Genomic DNA, 16,657 nt, shown 5'->3' on the forward strand with positions numbered 1-16,657 from the left:
CTGCTCCCACACATTGCTGCTCCCACACATTGCTGCTTGCTGGGTGCTCTCCTCAGCCTCACCAGCTTTCTTTCTTTTTTTTTTTAAATACATATTTATTGATTTTAGAGAGGAAGGGAGAGGGAGAGAGAGATAGAAACATCAATGATGAGAGAGAATCATTAATCAGCTGCCTCCTGCACACCCCCTACTGAGGATCGAGCCCACAACCCGAGCATGTGCCCTTGAGTGGAATTGAGCCTGGGACCTTCCAGTCTGCAGTCCAACGCTCTATCCACTGAGCCAGACAGCTAGGGCTCACCAGCTTCTTGAACTGAATTCCCACGCCACCAGCTCCTATTGGATGTCTGAGCATCACCTTGAATTAAAGCCAAGCAAAGCTGAAGTCAGTTTCTTCCTCCTTCCTTTTATTTACCTTCTCCTCCTCACTGTTCCAAACACCCTGCCCTCCCCCAAAAAACCACACACAAATAAGTAAATAATTATCTTCTGAATGTCCATAGCATTTTGGCAAGCCTGGAGAGCTTGGAGTTAATTTTTATTTCTTTGTCTACTTAAACCCTCCTATTCTTTCAATCCTTCAGCTCTCCCCTTAGATCAGCAGATGTCATTGCTCTTTTTAAAATATATTTTTACTAGAGGCCCGGTGCACAGATTCATGCACCGGTGGGGTCCCTTGGCCTGGCCTGCGGGGATCGGGCCGAAACTGGCTCTCCGACATCCCCTGAGGGGTCCTGGATTGCGAGAGGGTGCAGGCCAGGCTAAGGGACCCCACCGGTGCATGATCGGGGCTGGGGAGGGACCGCAGGAGGGCTCCAGGGTGTGTCCAGCCTATCTTGCTCAGTCCCGATTGGCTGGACCCCAGCAGTAAGCTAACCTACTGGTTGGAGCGTCTGCCCCCTGGTGGTCAGTGTGCGTCATAGCGACTGGTCGAATGGTCGAATGATCAGACACTTAACCTATTAGGCTTTTATTATATAGGACTGATTTCAGAGAGGAAGGGAGAGGGAGAGAGAAATAGAAACATCAATGATGAGAAAGAATCATTGATTGGCCGCCTCCTGCATGCCCTACAGGGGATCGAGGACACGATGTGGGCATGTGCTCTGACTGGGGATCGAACTTTGACCTCCTGGTTCATAGGTTGACACTCAACCACTGAGCCACGCTGGCCAGGCCAGATGTCATTTCTTATGTGGGCCACTTAGATGGTGTCCCAAACTAAATTTATCCTTCTAGATTCTTCCCTTTGGTTGATTCCACGATTCTCCTATGGACAACCAACCCCTCCTATACACCAAAGCCAGATTACTCCTCCTATAATAGTGTGTGTAAGACAAAATCCAAACGCAGTAGGTTTTCATTCAATAAGCTTCATGGTCGATCCCTGCATTACTCATTTGGTTTTATTTCCAGTTTCACACCTTTCTGAACCCTCTTCTTCTTCCCGCCTGTACTCGCCAGTCTATAAATGCCTATGAATGCAGCCCGGCTTCTATTTCTGGGATTCTTTTCCCCACGCCCGTGTACCCTGTTCTCACTCATAGATGAAAATGGTGAGGGGGGGATTTCTCATGAAGACATGGACTGAAATCCAGGCTCCTCTGTGGTCTGGAGCAAGTTTAGATGTTCTGGGCCTCAGCTTTCTCATCAGCGAAAATGAGGATAAAAATATTTACATCTCCAGCTTGCATCCCTGCCTACCTCCGTGTGGCAGCCGGGCCCGTGGAGATGCTCCAGCCCCGGGGACACTGCTGAGGGCAAGTGATTCTCTGGCTCCTCATTAAAAGTTTTAAAAAGGTACTGATGAAATATTTCAAATATACAGGAAATACTATAACAGGTACTCATCTATCCACCCCCCCCCCCCCAATTTCAGGGGATAATATTTTGCCAGTTTTGCCTCAGATCACTTTTAAAAGTAAAACAAATATGGCATGACTGACACAATTTAAGCTACACTTTCATCCACCCTCTCTTCTCCCCAGGCGGCTACTGTCCTGCGGCTGCTGTATGTTCTTCCCGTGAACTCTTATTTTTCTAACAGATATAGATGGCCACCATTGGGATCTACTATTGTGTAGGGTTGAACATTTTTACGTACATTGCATTATGCTGCATGGTCCCAGAACAGGTTAAATGGGGCCCTTTGATTAACACGGGTGGATGCATGAGTTAATTTACAATTTGCTTTTCTCACCCAACATGTTTTTGAGATTTGTCTATGTTCTGACATGCCGTGCCATTTCATTCATTTTAATGGCGCGGTGTCACGGGGGACCCAGGCGAGTAGGCCGTTGCTAAGCAGTGACTAGGACGGTGACAGGGGTTCTACAGGGCACCGAAGGGCTTCCCGGGGGCCTCTGAACCCAGCCTGAGCCTCCCGAGGAGGCGGCCTCTGAGCGGATGGTAAGGGAACACAGGGCTTAGCCAGGGGAGAAGGAAGCCTGACCTGCAGCGAGGGCAGTGCAGGCTGCGCGTGGGCCCCTGCGGGCGCCCTGCCCGGGAGGAGCGGGCAGAGCCAGCTCACGGGAGGCCGTGTCTGCCACGCAGAGGGGCTGGGCTCTGTCTTCGGGGCAGGGGGAGGTGTGACACCAGCTTTCTATTTCAGGAAACGTGCTCTGCCCACACTGTGGAAAGCCAATGGCTGGAGACAGGGGTAAAGAATGGCGGCAGGAGGCTTATTTGAGAGGCTGTTGTGGGAATCCAGGAAGGCAGTGTTGATGCGGTGCCTCTGGGGATGGGCAGGACGGGCCGGTCAGAGAGAGAGGGAGATGGGACGCAGGGAGGAGGCGGAGGGGAGAGGCAGGGCCCACGGGAGGCTGCTGGCGGGTGGCGTCAGGACCTGGGACCCTGGAGGAATAGGAGAGTGTGAGCAAAGCCCAAGTGGAGGTGACCAGCAGGCAGCTGGACGTGCCGGCCCAGAGCTCTGAGGCGCGGTCAGGGCTGGAGGTGAGGCCGGGAGCAGGGTGGGGTGGGGGGGAGGCGGGAGGGGCTGAAGGTGTTCCTGGAGAGTGTGCCGCTTTAATGGCCCACAGAGTCATGTTGATTGAGATGGACTGAATTCACCGGGAGAGGCATTTTTCACTGTTCTGTATTTTATTTTATTTATTTATTTTTTAAATATATTTTATTGATTTTTTACAGAGAGGAAGAGAGAGGGATAGACAGTTAGAAACATCGATCAGCTGCCTCTTGCACACACCCTACTGGGGATGTGCCCGCAACCAAGGTACATGCCCTTGACCGGAATCGAACCTGGGACCCTTGAGTCCGCAGGCTGACGCTCTATCCACTGAGCCAAACCGGTTTCGGCACTGTTCTGTATTTTAGAAAAACGAAAACAAAACAGCCACTCTGACAAAATCCCAAACACACGAGGAATATCCTTAACCCAGAAGGCACCGCAGACCCTCCTCAGCGATCTGTGCCCTCTTCCAGCCGGACAAATGCCTTGTCTGGAGCCGCAGGTGGCTGCCTGTGGATGCTGAGGGCAGGGCTGGGGTCTTCCTGGCGCACTGGGCGCCTGGAATCCAGGGGCTTCGGGGAATGTCTGTGCAGGAGGGGACACTGGGTGAGAGATGGGGGTCCCAGCCTCTCTGCACCAGCAGGTGAAGCTGGCTCGACTGCAGACACCCCGACTCTGGAACATCTGTCTGCCTGGATCCCCCTTCCCTGGGGCCCCGCTCTCCACCTGGGGGGTGAAGACAGCACCCAGCTGCCACTGCCACGAAGTAGCACCGCCTTCCCAGCCAGGCCTCTTCCAGAACCTTCCTTGTGCACTCCTTCTCCCCGTGGTGGAGGGAGGGACTTCCCGGCCGAGGGGGGCCAGGTCTGCCCGGAGGCCTGCAGTGCCCGGGACGGCCTCTGTGTGGAGTCCTGATTCTGGCTGTGCGCTTTCTGGCCGCTCAGAACCCAGCCTGTCCCTGGGCCGGTTGCTCAGCCTCTCCTCTCTGCCCCTGGACGTGCGAGGAGGAACACGGCTCCTGTGGGGGCTGGTGTGGGGCGTCCCAGCATTTGCCTTTTACGTATGAGTGTGGGGCAGGTGGTACCAGATAGCAGGGCTTCCACACCCCTCTCTCAAGTGACCCTGTCAAGGAGGGACAGGCCACTTTCTCCATCTCGCAGATGCAGGAATGGTGGCCAGAGGCGGAGTGATTTCTGAGCGCCCAGGCCTCGGTCCCCAGCCCCGCCTGGTCCAGCAGAGGGGAGCAGTGTCTTCTCGGAGCAGCTGATGAGCACTTTAACTGGGAGCCCCAGCCGCTCCTCCCAGCCTGTCCTTGGGGCTCTCACCCTGCCTGCACCTTAGAGGCACCAGAATCCGGGGTCCCTCCCAGCCCACGGCAGTCACCCCCTGGTGTTGAGACCCTTTGCAGGCCCCGCTCACCTAGGCCTCTGCTCCACGCTCTGCAGGCTCAGCGGAGTAGGAAGCAGGCGTGGTGATGCCAAGCGCCTCCCGCGCAGGCTGGCAGCGCCAGGGGGCTCAGGGCAGGGGCTGGAGCTCTCCCGTGACGCCCTGCAGGTCAGGACGGGCTCCTCCTCCCCTGCATTGCCACTCAACCAGCCCCAGCGGAGGCCCGGCGCGCCACACACCTGCTTCTTCCTGAGGAGAAGCAGTGAGGACCCCAGCTCCGTGCCCGGCAGCTTGCAGGCGTTTGTCTTACCCTGGGGTGCAGGTGGGGAGGCTATTCCCATTTTACAGACAAGGAAGTGCAAGTGGAAGCTTATGCGACTTCCCTGGGATTGCGCAGGAAGTGGCTCAGCCAGATGTGAGTCCAGAGCTCTCGACCCCAGAGCTCGGTTCCCTGGTGCTTCAGGCACATCTGGCCCGGGCAGACTGAGCAGCCTTGCTCTGCTCCTTCGGATCAAGGGCAGGACCTGCAGGTCTCTGCTGGGCCCTCTCGCCTGGTCGGCGCTAGGAAGGTCAGGAGCCAGAACCGGGGGCTGAGTGTCTAAAACACGGCTTTCTAATGCCGCCCGCAATAGTGGCCGCAGACAAGCTCAGTGGACTGGGACCAATTCAAGTCCCAAGTCAGGCGGGGCGTCGTCAGGATAGGGGTCACTCCCTGCACAGCTTGCTGCTTGCTGCTGGGTCCTCGGGTACCACTCCCCTCCCTGGAGAGCAGAGAGGTGGCCTGTGCCCAGGGGGTCCCTGCGGAGGGGAGCCACGCTGCTCAGCCGTCAGCCTTCCACATTGCTGGCCGCGGCAGCTTGGCCTCGGTACGGGTGAGAATTCCTGCCCCTTTCTGAGGTGGTTGCTTGGAAAGTGGTGTTATTTCAGAAATGTAGGACGACAGGACCCTGTTTGGGGCAGCAGACCCTCTGCGGGAATTTGCAGCCTTAATGAGAGGGAAGGGAAGCAGCGAGGAGCATTCCAATCTCTTTTAGACTTTGCCTGTCTTCCTTTCCTCTCTCCCCATCCCGTTCTGACTCCCTTTCCCTCCCTATTTTCCGGTTTCCTCCTCTGATCTCTTTCCCTTTTCCCCTCCACCTCTACCCATGGCGGGGCCCTTGGAATGAACTATTATGTGTGTGTGGGGGGGTGGGTGGGGGGTGGGGGTGGTTTCTGACTCAGACTGGGGTCCTCATCACTGCCCCAACCCCTCTTTGTAAAGCAGATTTTGCCCATATGGGTCTAAGTTAGGTATTGTCTAATGAAAGTTTCCTTGCAGGCTGTTACTGAGCAGGCTTTTGGAGGGTCCAGAAGTGAGCAGCATTGATGATTTAGTGAGAATTTGAAAAGTTTATTCGTTCACTAGATCGGAGTTCATGGCCAGTGATATGTCCTTGGGGCCAGAAAGTGGGCCCGAGTCTGGAAGCCCTTGCATGTGCTAAGGGAGAGGGGGGACTCGGGAGATGGGCCTCAGGCTGGATGATCGACCGCCCGTTCCCCACTCAGACCCGCCACTGGCTTTGTCATGACACGGTCTCAGGGACCTGGCTGGTGGGACCGGGGGCTGGCATGGCAGAGAGGTGGTTCCACGGGGGCTCTGGGGGAGTCCAAGGTGCCAGGGTTGCCCTCCCAGTGGCCTGTCACCACAACACAAGTGTCCCAGAGACAGAGACACAGCTCAGTCCCCTGTGTGTCTCCAACTCCAGCCCAGGGCTTTAGAGCTGCAAGTGCTTACGATGTTTGCTGAGCGCATGAATGACGAATGAATCCAACAGGTTGAAGGAAGTACCAGGGAAACGTAACCGGAGGGGCGGAAAGCCCCAGCCCCTTCATTTCTTATCTCCGCCGCCTGGGGGATGGATACCACCCAGGCTGCCCTTCAGAGAGGCGCCAACCTTCCTGTTTTGGCATGGGGCGCAGGTATTCTGTCTGCACAGGCTGCAGCTGGCAGGGAAGCCACAATGCTTGCGTGGAGGGCCTGGCCCAGGGCGGGGGCAGGTTGCAAGTTCAGACTGTCTTGGGAAGAAGGAAGGAAGGAAGGAAGGAAGGGTTGCAGCCGAGAAGAAAATGTGGCTTTGAAAGGTTTCCTCCTGGATTTTCTGTTTGCAAGGCGTGGAGATGCTTAGGGAGGCGTTAGATAGTGGACGAAAGAAAGAGTGTGGACGGACCACTGGTAGAGTCAGTGTCAGGTCTTCCCTGCAGCAGGTCAGCAAGGACAGTTTTGTCTGGGAATGATGCCACAGCCTCTTGAAATAACAGCTCTGTATCCCTTCGAACTTTTTTTTTTTTTTTTAAGGAAAGCACATGTGCTTTATATTACACAGCTCCACTTATCCACTGAGCATGTGTGTCCAGATGGCTGGGACAGGAGTCTCCTGACCCGTTCTTTCCGACGGCAGGTTTGCAAGAAAGACCAGGGATCTGGTGCTGTTGGCCAGAAATTCCTGCAGGTCAGCTGGAATCTGGTCAGGGATTTGCTGATGTGAAACATGCATGGACAGACACACACACAGCAGATGAGCCAAAGAGCAAAACCAACTTGACCTTGAACAAAACCTCCCTTTGCTTCTGAACCATATGCCAAGCAAGGCAAGATCGAGGGGTATGGGAATGTGGAGTCCTATTTGCTAAAACAGACGATTGTTTCTCATGCGGCCTTTCCAGTTATAGCTCATATGATGGCGGTGACCTCATTTTTGACCAATGGCCAATGCATTAAACTGTCTGGGGGAATAATCTATTGACTGGGCACCTGCCAATGGTCTGCAGTAGGAACTAGTTTAGGCATATGTTTTAAAAAGTGATAACATTGTTACAGGCCCTGCCTAGACATGGGATGAGAGCCCGAGCAGGTCAGCGCTAGCACTGAAGTCAGTGTTGGATCATAGGCTGTGTTTTCAGAGGATTCATTGCCCCCTGACTGACCTCCCTTCCCCCCTGCACTCATTATATGGTACTTAAGGGCAAACCGACATGCAGTAGAATCCCACAGCTTAGGAGAGTTGAATCTGGCTGATGTGCCTGATCCTGTAGTTGAGGAAACTTAGGCACAGAGAGGTAGAGTGTCCTTTGCTGGGTCACCCAGAGCCACAATTGGAACCTAGTCCCCCAACTCCCAATCCAGGGCTGTTCACCCTGTACCAATGTGGTGCGGAGTCCTGAGGGATACGTTTACAGTGAGTCATTGCTCACACCAGTGTGTTGACTCTACTTCCAGGGGGCCTCTTGTGGAGCTGGTTGCTGAAGGAGTTAGCTCTACTGTTTGACAGCCCACCTGCGAGCTAAGTTAGCCACACTTAGGGAACCATGTTCCAATCCTGGGTGTGAAACGTCTTAGATAAGTTGTTACAAACACTACCTGCTTCATCCAAACTCACACCTGCATGCAGTGGCTGAGTGAAGGAGGATGACAGTTGTGAAACACCAGCAGGAGAAGGGCTGACCACAGCAAGGCCTGGCACTCAGGGACCCTTTGATGGGAATAAATTCTTTTTATAGAAAGATAGTTGCCATGCATAGTAAGACACAGTTGCTTATTTATAGTAATAATAAAAACTAACCTTTTTTGAGCACTTACTAGTAGTATATGTCAGGCATTGTTTTATGTGCTTTCTACATGTATTAATTTATTTACTCTTTAAAATAAGAGGTAGGTACTATGATTATGCCCATTTTACAAATGAGGAAACTGAGGTAGTGAGTGGTAAGTACCTTGCCTAAGGTTGCATTGTTAGTAGACTTGAGGATCAAACCCAGATAGTGTCGCTCCAGAGCCCAATCTCTTAACCACTACGTTATATGCCTTTGGAGAATCTTATGATCTTAGTCTTAGGCCTAAGCCTGAAATGGAGAACTTCTGATACTTGACTTAACCTAATTTGGTTTCCATATCTGTTTTTAAGACATGACATAATTTGTGCCTGAAATTGTGAAATACAAAGAAGATTCTCAAAGTCTTTATAGAAAGTATACCCAAATCTTTATAAAATGGAGATGTTGCATCATAAAGAGAAACGATTATGTTTTTCTTTGCAAAACTGAAATATAATACTTTGCAGAGAAAGAACATGGGTGGGGTGTTTACCCCTAAACAAGGAAGAAAAAAATAGTGCTTTCAACATTTATATTAGAATTAATTTCTTATATTATTCTATTGTAAAACGTATCTTGCATGTAGAAGAGTGTATAGAACATATCTACTGGTTCAAGAATAGCAAAATGTCATCTAGGTACCCAAGTCAAGAAATAGAAGATGCTAGTCCGATAGCGGCTCCCTGTTGCTCCTCCCCAAGTGCATCTCTCTCCTTCCTCGTCAGGAGTAATCATCTGAAAGGTCTCTGCCTTTCTCAGGGTTGTAATATGCATCAGGTACTAGATGTCTGGAGGAATACGCTGGAGGAGTGAGCTGCTCTGTATTTCTACCTCCAAGTTCATCATTGCCTATCTCTAGTCCTCAGAAGTAGGTCAAAACAGAATTCGTGCATGGGGTGGCATCAGGCTAGAGGGGAGAGCAGCAACTTCATATTCAAGTTCATGGTCAAGATGAGCCAAGTATAGATAACACTCTGAGATAGGTTCACCCAACTCTTCTGACCTCAGGTTAAAAACTAGATGCAGTGGCTGCAGGGATTTTGATAATAGCCTTCATCATGCATTTAGTCACACTGCTTTACTTGCGTGGTCAGCCTCTACTTCTGTGCACAGCTGTCATCCCAGGATCTCCATTCACCCTCCTTTATCTCTCTTCTGTTGGATCTCCTTTTTCTGAATATGATGTCATCCTGATCTGCTCTTTTTTGTTTAGATGGAAATCATCTTCTAGTAACTTCTGGAGAAAGAGCACATGGGAGATAAATTGTTTGAGACTTTTTATGTCTGAAAATTCTTTTTTTTAAATGCTCATACTCGATTGATAGTTTGGCTGGGTCACAAAATCTAGGTTGGAAACTATTTTCTCTTAGACTTTTGCTTGTTTGTCTTCTTGCTTCTAGAATTACTATTGAGTAGTTAAAGCCATTCTGATTCATAATGTTTATATGTAACTGTAAACTAGTAGGAAGTTACTTTTGTCCCCAATTTTCTGAAATTTTAAAATGATATGCTATCATGAGAATTGTTTATATTCTGGTCTGGTCTGTTTGTTTTGGTCTGATAACATATCTTTCAGTTCTAGCAAATCTTGAATTATTTCAATTGATGTTTTTTCCCCTCTACTTTCTGTTTTCTCATTCTGGTGCTTCTCTTATTTAGATAATTAATTTTCTAATTTTTTTAACCTATTTTTATTTTCACTTTTTGAGAGATTCCCTCAGCTCAATCTACCATTCCTTCAATCAACTTCCTTATCTTGCTATCATGCTTTTAATCAACATCTTTTTTTTTTTTTTAGTTTTCTGAATGTTACATTTTATTGTCTTAATAGCATTTTCTTTTTTGTTCCATGAATGCAATATCTTCTCTTAGCTCTCAGAGAATTTATTGATATATGTTTTTTAAGTTTTCTTATTTCTGCATAGTTCCTACTTCCCCGAACGTCCCTTTTCCTCTTTGTTTGGGTCATTATCATCCATGTTAGAGGAATTTATCAGCTATCTGGTAATTCTTGGCTCTTAGCTCATGATTAAGAGTAAGGAATAAAAAGGTGATTGGACCACTGAGCTCACACTTGGGTTTTGTCAGTATTGAGGTGGGTGACATAATTGGGGTGACTACTTGTTGGGGATCTTCTCCTAGGTTCATGCCTTTTTTTTTATTTTTTTATTTTATTGAATTTTTTACAGAGAGGAAGAGAGAGGGATAGAGAGTTAGAAACATCGATGAGAGAGAAACATCGATCAGCTGCCTCTTGCACACCCCCCACTGGGGATGTGCCCGCAACCAAGGCGCATGCCCTCGACCGGAATCGAACCCGGGACCCTTCAGTCCGCAGGCCGACGCTCTATCCACTGAGCCAAACCGGTTTTGGCCTAGTTTCATGCCTTTATGTGCTTCTTGAATGGTGTCACTTTCTCCAAAAAGGAGTCTTCCAATCTGCTTGAAGGATGAGTCTGGCCACCCTTGTTGTGGCAGCTGAGTTGGAGAAAAGGATGGGGGGAGGAGGTGTCTTTGCTTTTAAGTATTCAATAAACATTGACTTGATTTCCCTCAGCTAGGCCTGACAGCCTCAATCAAAGCCCTTGGCTTATTCTCTCCAGAGATTAAACCTCCAGACTTTGCTGGTTGGGGAGCACCAGGTGCCTGGTAGCCTGAGTAACTTCTCAGAGTTCCTATCTTGGTCTGCCTTGCTTCAACCCACTATCTCCCACACTCATCCAGATATCTGGGGCTGCCAGTCCTGAGACCTTTGAGAATTATGTGGGGTTGGTTCTCAGCTTTCCCCTCTTTTGACTTGAGATTCCATTTCCTTAGGTCTGACCTCAGTAGCACTGGACCATCTACTTTTTAGCTTCTACATTTTGCTGTTTTTCCCATTTTTATGGACGTATAGCCTTTAAGAAGACCTCTTTAATGTATAGTAGTGGGGCTTGGGGAGAGACAAAATTAGGTACATGTTTTCAGTCTGTCATCTTAGCCCAGAGGTCTGATGGAATATTTTTAAATGACAAACTAACCATGTTTAATTTTGTTTTTAATGAGAGAATTTTATTTATTCCCCCCACCCCTCACTCAAAGTTAGCATTTTCATCTGTAAAGGAATATTAGCATATATTTTTGCGAGATATTATTGGCTCTCTTGCTTTGGCAACCTCCAATGTCCCAATTCGGGACGGTAACCACTGTGCGGATTATACCTCTGATTTTGGGGACCACTTGTGAGAACCTGAATGAGGCTTTTTAAATAGAGGTTTCTGTATGGTTTTGAAGTTGCTTGGGATGACATTGCAGAGGAGATATGAGGAAAGTATGTTCTCTTGGTGGATGCTGGAATGTGATTTGTGACCCAGTGTCACAATAGATACTTGAGAATACTTATCTCCAGCAGGTGTGACCTTATGGGTTCATACTTCATCACCGCAGTCAGAAACTGTGAATTAGCAGCTGAAAGCCCTCCCCCGGTGACTGTAAGAGCTTTCCTCCCCGCTCTGGGAGCTTGCAGGCCATAGAGAAACAAATAAGAGAGAAAACAGTGACTCAGGCTTGAAATATGTAGGGATAGTATCGAAGGGAAAAGCTTAAGTTATCTAAAGAGGATTCTATAATGGGCACCAGGGATCGTGATGACCGAATATGAGCAGAGAAACAGTCTACATGGAAATGAAACCTTAGGTTGAAATGAGAAGATGCATTTATCCCCGAAAAGACTATTCACTGTGCATGTTACTTACCTTAATTTTTTTTCTTTTCTCTTTATTTTTTTTTGTTTGTTTGTTTCCTCCCCCGTCTCTTTTATTTTTCTGCTGTGCACTTGGAAGTTTTGTCCTGCGGACGTTCTTTCCCTGACTCCTTCATTTCCACCTGTCCTTCCTTTGCCCCTTTGTCTCTTTATCTCTGCCTCTCATTGGCCCCACCCCACCTTTCTTTCCCTCTCTCCTACCCGAATCAATTACCAAAAACATTTTCCCAGGTACCACTACGTGCAGACCCAATGCTGGGAGTTTAAATGCACAAGAATAAGATGCAGCCTGTCCCCTTACCAAATCATCACCATATTTGGTGAGATGTTATAAAGGGGAATATATAAGTTGCTAGTGAGTGAGAGTGGAAGGACCTTGGGGTGTTAGAGAGGTCTTCAAGACGAAGGTGACATTTGAGTGGACTTTGGAGGGGACGCAGGAGTTCACCTGGTGCGAAACCGGGAAAGAGGATCCCAAGGCAATGGAACAGTACGTGTGAAGATGCAGAGATGACAAAGCACATGGATAATTTGAGGGAGTGCTGGAGTTAGGTGTGCTGGGACTTAGAGTGCTGGGGCAGGGCTGGGGAGGGAGGGTAGTAGGAAGTAGGCTCTGTCAGGTCAGAGAGGAGTCCTGTCTAACGTGAGGAGACAGGGGAGCGCAGGAAACTCTCAGCTGCTGTGAGGATCCTGACGCTTCCAGGAATCAGCTTATACCGCAGGCCTTGGTGAGAAACAGTCTACACAGAGAGCAATGGATCGTTAGCTTGTCTCTTAAGATTATAGCTGTAGCCGACCCCTGCTGTCCCTGCTGCCTTCTCTAAGGGTCTCTCCCTTCATTCACACCAAGAGAGAGACTTGGTTGGACTAGGTCTCATGGGAAATCCCTTGGACAGTTAGGTTGGCCAGCCTAACCGCTGTGTCGTCATCTGAGGCTCAGGCTCCCATCTCCGATCCAGAGACTGCATCCAGGAAATCAGGGTCATGGGGTACAAGGAGATCTTAGGGCAGAAATAAACTGTATGGCCCACATTTTCAAAAGATGTAATCATGGCAGACACGAATGGCTTCCTGGATTGTTCAATACAGAGAAGCCAGGTTTCATCCGGTCCAGTCCAGGCCATGCCAGGAGGAGCCAGCCAATTTGAAAACTATCGCTTAAACAACAGAAATTTATTTTCTCACTGATCTAGAAGCTCACACAGTGTATAGTCTTTTTTTTTTTTTAATTAATCCTCACCTGAGGATATGTTTATTGATTTGAGAGAGAGAGGAAGAGAGAAGAGATAGATAGATAGATAGATAGATAGATAGATAGATAGAGAGAAACATTGACTGGTTGCCTCCCGTATGTGCCTCTGCTGGGAACCGAACCTGCAAACTAGGTATGTGGCCTTTTTTTTGGTGTACAGGACAACACTTCAACCAACTGAGCCACTTGCCCAGGGCAGTGTATAGTAGTTTTAAAGGTAAAATTAATGTAGCAACATTCAGGAGTCCCAGATGGGATGTAATAAAAACATAGGCATGTCTTACCTTGAGGTTTTTCTTCGTCTTTCTAGTTAGAAAAGCAAACAGATAAACAAAATAACCAGGAATAATTTTAAAACTCAACATGAGCTTTAAAGATGCAGGGGAAAAAAAAGAAAAGAAAAAAAAAAAAGCTGAGCAACGTCGATAGACTTTTCTTTTACGTAGGGAAGTGGCAGAACCAGATTCAGTCTTTGGAAACCCTGCCTGGGGTTAGTGTGGGTGCAGACGCAGAGGGGCTCAGGGCAGGGGGGCCCTGCAGTGGTGGCTGCAGTTGCCCAGGCGAGACAGCCTGGACTGACATCTCTGCCCCACCGCTGGACTGACACGGGAGCGGTGGGGTGGAGAGGAAGACCATATGCAATATGGGAAACCACGTTCTGATCTCATTCTCTTAACCTGTTTCTCAATAGCACTTTATTTTTCTCACCCCCACCCCTTCCCCATGCCAACCCCCACCCCATCCGCACTCCACCGCCATCGGGAACATACCCACTTCTTCAATGCAAACAAGTAAGATTCATTTTAACCAGCGAAACCCTGGGTTGATGTTTCTTTTGTTAGTTCATGATCCAAACTACTAAACAAAGATCCTGTGGTAAACATGTGTCTTACTCCACACCACACGCTCCCACACGGGGTCACACGCGTTGCTGACCGGCCACCTGAGGTGCTGCAGAGAAAGCTCCCAGCGCAGTGCCTGGCGGAGAACCCAAACACGGGCTTCCTCCCGTAAATCGCGGCCAGCCCCTGTCCTGATTCAGTGACGGAAGCCTTCTCGCTCTGAACTAAACTCATTTGCATGGTTTCTAGCAGGCTTTGTATTTTTAGCCTTTTTCTCACGTACCCACTCCCATTGGGTGGCGGCTCCCCAATCACAGGGCTGCAGCTCACCCGCAGGCACCAGAGCCGGCTACTGGGGTCCCTGCCGGCCTGGCCTGGATTATCACTCGGTGCCAGTCATTTGCATGTGAAAGTAATGTCTGCCTCACAGGTCGGAGGCCCAACAACAGCCTCTTTCATCCCGGGATGCAGGGGCTAGAGAGGTGAAGGGGAAATCTCCCCGGCTTCTCTAATAATTTGTGTCACTTTTCTGAAAAATTAAAAATATTGGATAATGAAGGGGTTTTCCCCTCACCAGGAAGCCTAGTATTAAGAAAGTGCTTCATAAACCGTCACCCAGCTCTTAATTCTTTCAAACTTATTTCTAACTCATCGGATTTTTTGGTCAGATGGATATGTGAGTGGGTGCATTAGCAATCTCGGAGTGCCCTTATCAGACATGCTTTATCAGATGGCCCAGACATGGTTAAGACTTTTCAAAACACTAAATACACTTCTGCTAGTAAGCAGAGAAGAAAATAAAATGAAATAATTTATAAAGAAGAGGAAAAAAACCTTGTGGGTCAATTCATATTTCAGATGCTACAGATTTATTGAACTTAAGATATGAAGGCAGCCCAGCCAACATGGCTCAGTGATTGAGCATCAACCTATGAACCAGGAGGTCACGGTTCGATTCCTGATCAGGGCACATGCCTGGGTTGCTGGCTCGATCCCCAGTGTGGGGCATGCAGGAGGCAGCTGATCAATGATTCTCTCTCATCATTGATGTTTCTATCTCTCTCTTCCTCTCTGAAATCAATAAAAAAATATATTTTTTAAAAAGGATGTGAAGGCGGCATAGTGCCCGAGGAAGGTAAAAATAGCTAATTTACTCCCCGTGCCCGGCACGGTGGTGATCATTGTACATGCCACTTTCCCCCCACAATACCTGTGGGATCCGTGTGTGTTATGTCCCTTCCGAAATGATGAGAAAACTGAGGTTCAGAGGGGTTATCTTGCCCAAGGCCACACAGTGAGTAAGTGATGGAGCCAGAATTGGAACCCTGGTATCTACCTCAGGGGCCATGTCCCTCTCCATCCTCCAGGTCACGCTGCTCCTGGTGCAGAGGTAGGAAACAAGCAGGACACTTAGGGGGTGATATTTTCAATGCATTTTTGAGAAGTTGCTAAACAGTAAAGTGAAAGGAACTATAGTCAGTGTTTTGCATGGGGAGGCGTGATGCCAGGGTCCTCTCAGCCACTGTGTGTGGGACTCTGGGTCGGGACGCTAACATCTGTGGGTCTCTGAAGCCTCCCTGGTGAAACGTGGCCTTAGATTCATCATCTGTGAGAAGTCAATGGGCAGTGGCCCCTTCTTCACTCAGCCCTCATCCACTGGTGTCCTGGAGGGACACTGGCCAAGAGCAGCTGACTCTGCCGGGGACCGGGTGGGGGCACACTTACCTTCTGTTGCCCCACCTGTAAGACAGGAGGCTTCGTCCAGCTCCCAGGCTGCTTCGTCCAGTCGCAGCCATCTGATGGCTCAGGCCAGGACGCTGTGCGACGCCACCTGCCTGACTCATGCTCCTGTCGGGCCTGCCAGCACTCAGAACAGGCCCCAGAGCCCGGGCTCACAGCTCAGTTCACGCCAGCCTTTCCTGTCTCTGAAATAACAAAGCAAAGCCTCAGAAGCGGCCGAAGGGCTGGTGGGAGCTGAGAAAGGGATTTGGTAGGAGCGTCAGAAAACCCTCTGTGTTGTCCGGGGGCACACGGCGCTGAGTAGGGAATAATGCATTGTTTTAGGCTGTGAGCGCCTCAGGGACAGGAATCGCAGTTACTGCCTTTCCTTCCAGCATCTTCCAGGAGCCTGGCAAACGGCTGCCGCAGGTACATAAACTTTGCTGAGTGGCTGACCTACCGAGGCAGGAGAGAGAGAGGAGGCTGCTGGCAGGCAGATGGCCCCAGTCCGAGCAAACACACGTCAGAGCAGCCGTGGAACCGTGACCTGAGCGCAGGACAGTGAGGCCCATGAAACACACTGTCGGAGCACAGGCTCCAAAGACGGGGGCCGGCCCGCGGGCGGAAAGAGCTCTGCTGGGGCCACACTGCACTCACCCCGCTTCCAGCCCCCCTTTCCCTTTCTGGCCACGTCCACCCACCACCAGCCAGTAGCTATGGAAGCCCCGGGGGGAGAGGGGGGAGGGGCGTACAGCCAGGCCCCGGAGACCGTGGAGAATGAAACAGACACGGTCCCTGTCCTGGTGACACATGGGGAGGACTGGGGAAGATCATTGTTAATGACAATACGTGCTCTTTTGTAAATTGAATTTATTGGGGTGATACTGGCTCATAACATTGTACAGGTTTCAGGTGTACAATTCTGCAGCCCGTCCTCGGTATATTATATTGTGTGTTTACCACCCCGTGTTCCGTCTCCCTCCATCACCATGTAGTCTCCTTTTCCCTTCTTGTTCCTCTCCCCACCCCCCTTCCCTCTGGCAATTACCATATGCTGTGTCCATGAGTCTTTCTTTTTTTTTTCTTTCTTTACTTAATCCCTTCATCCCTTCTCCCCC

At 49.6% G+C, this 16,657-nt stretch overlaps 1 protein-coding gene across 1 annotated transcript in view; it reads left to right on the forward strand.

Annotated features, from left to right (window-relative positions):
- SLC12A8 (solute carrier family 12 member 8) overlaps positions 1-16,657 on the forward strand; it is a 149,148-nt gene that overhangs the window by 55,385 nt on the left and 77,106 nt on the right. The window lies entirely within an intron of this gene.

This window comes from Eptesicus fuscus, chromosome 3, assembly GCF_027574615.1.
Source record: "Eptesicus fuscus isolate TK198812 chromosome 3, DD_ASM_mEF_20220401, whole genome shotgun sequence".
Classification (NCBI taxonomy): Eukaryota; Metazoa; Chordata; class Mammalia; order Chiroptera; family Vespertilionidae; genus Eptesicus; species Eptesicus fuscus.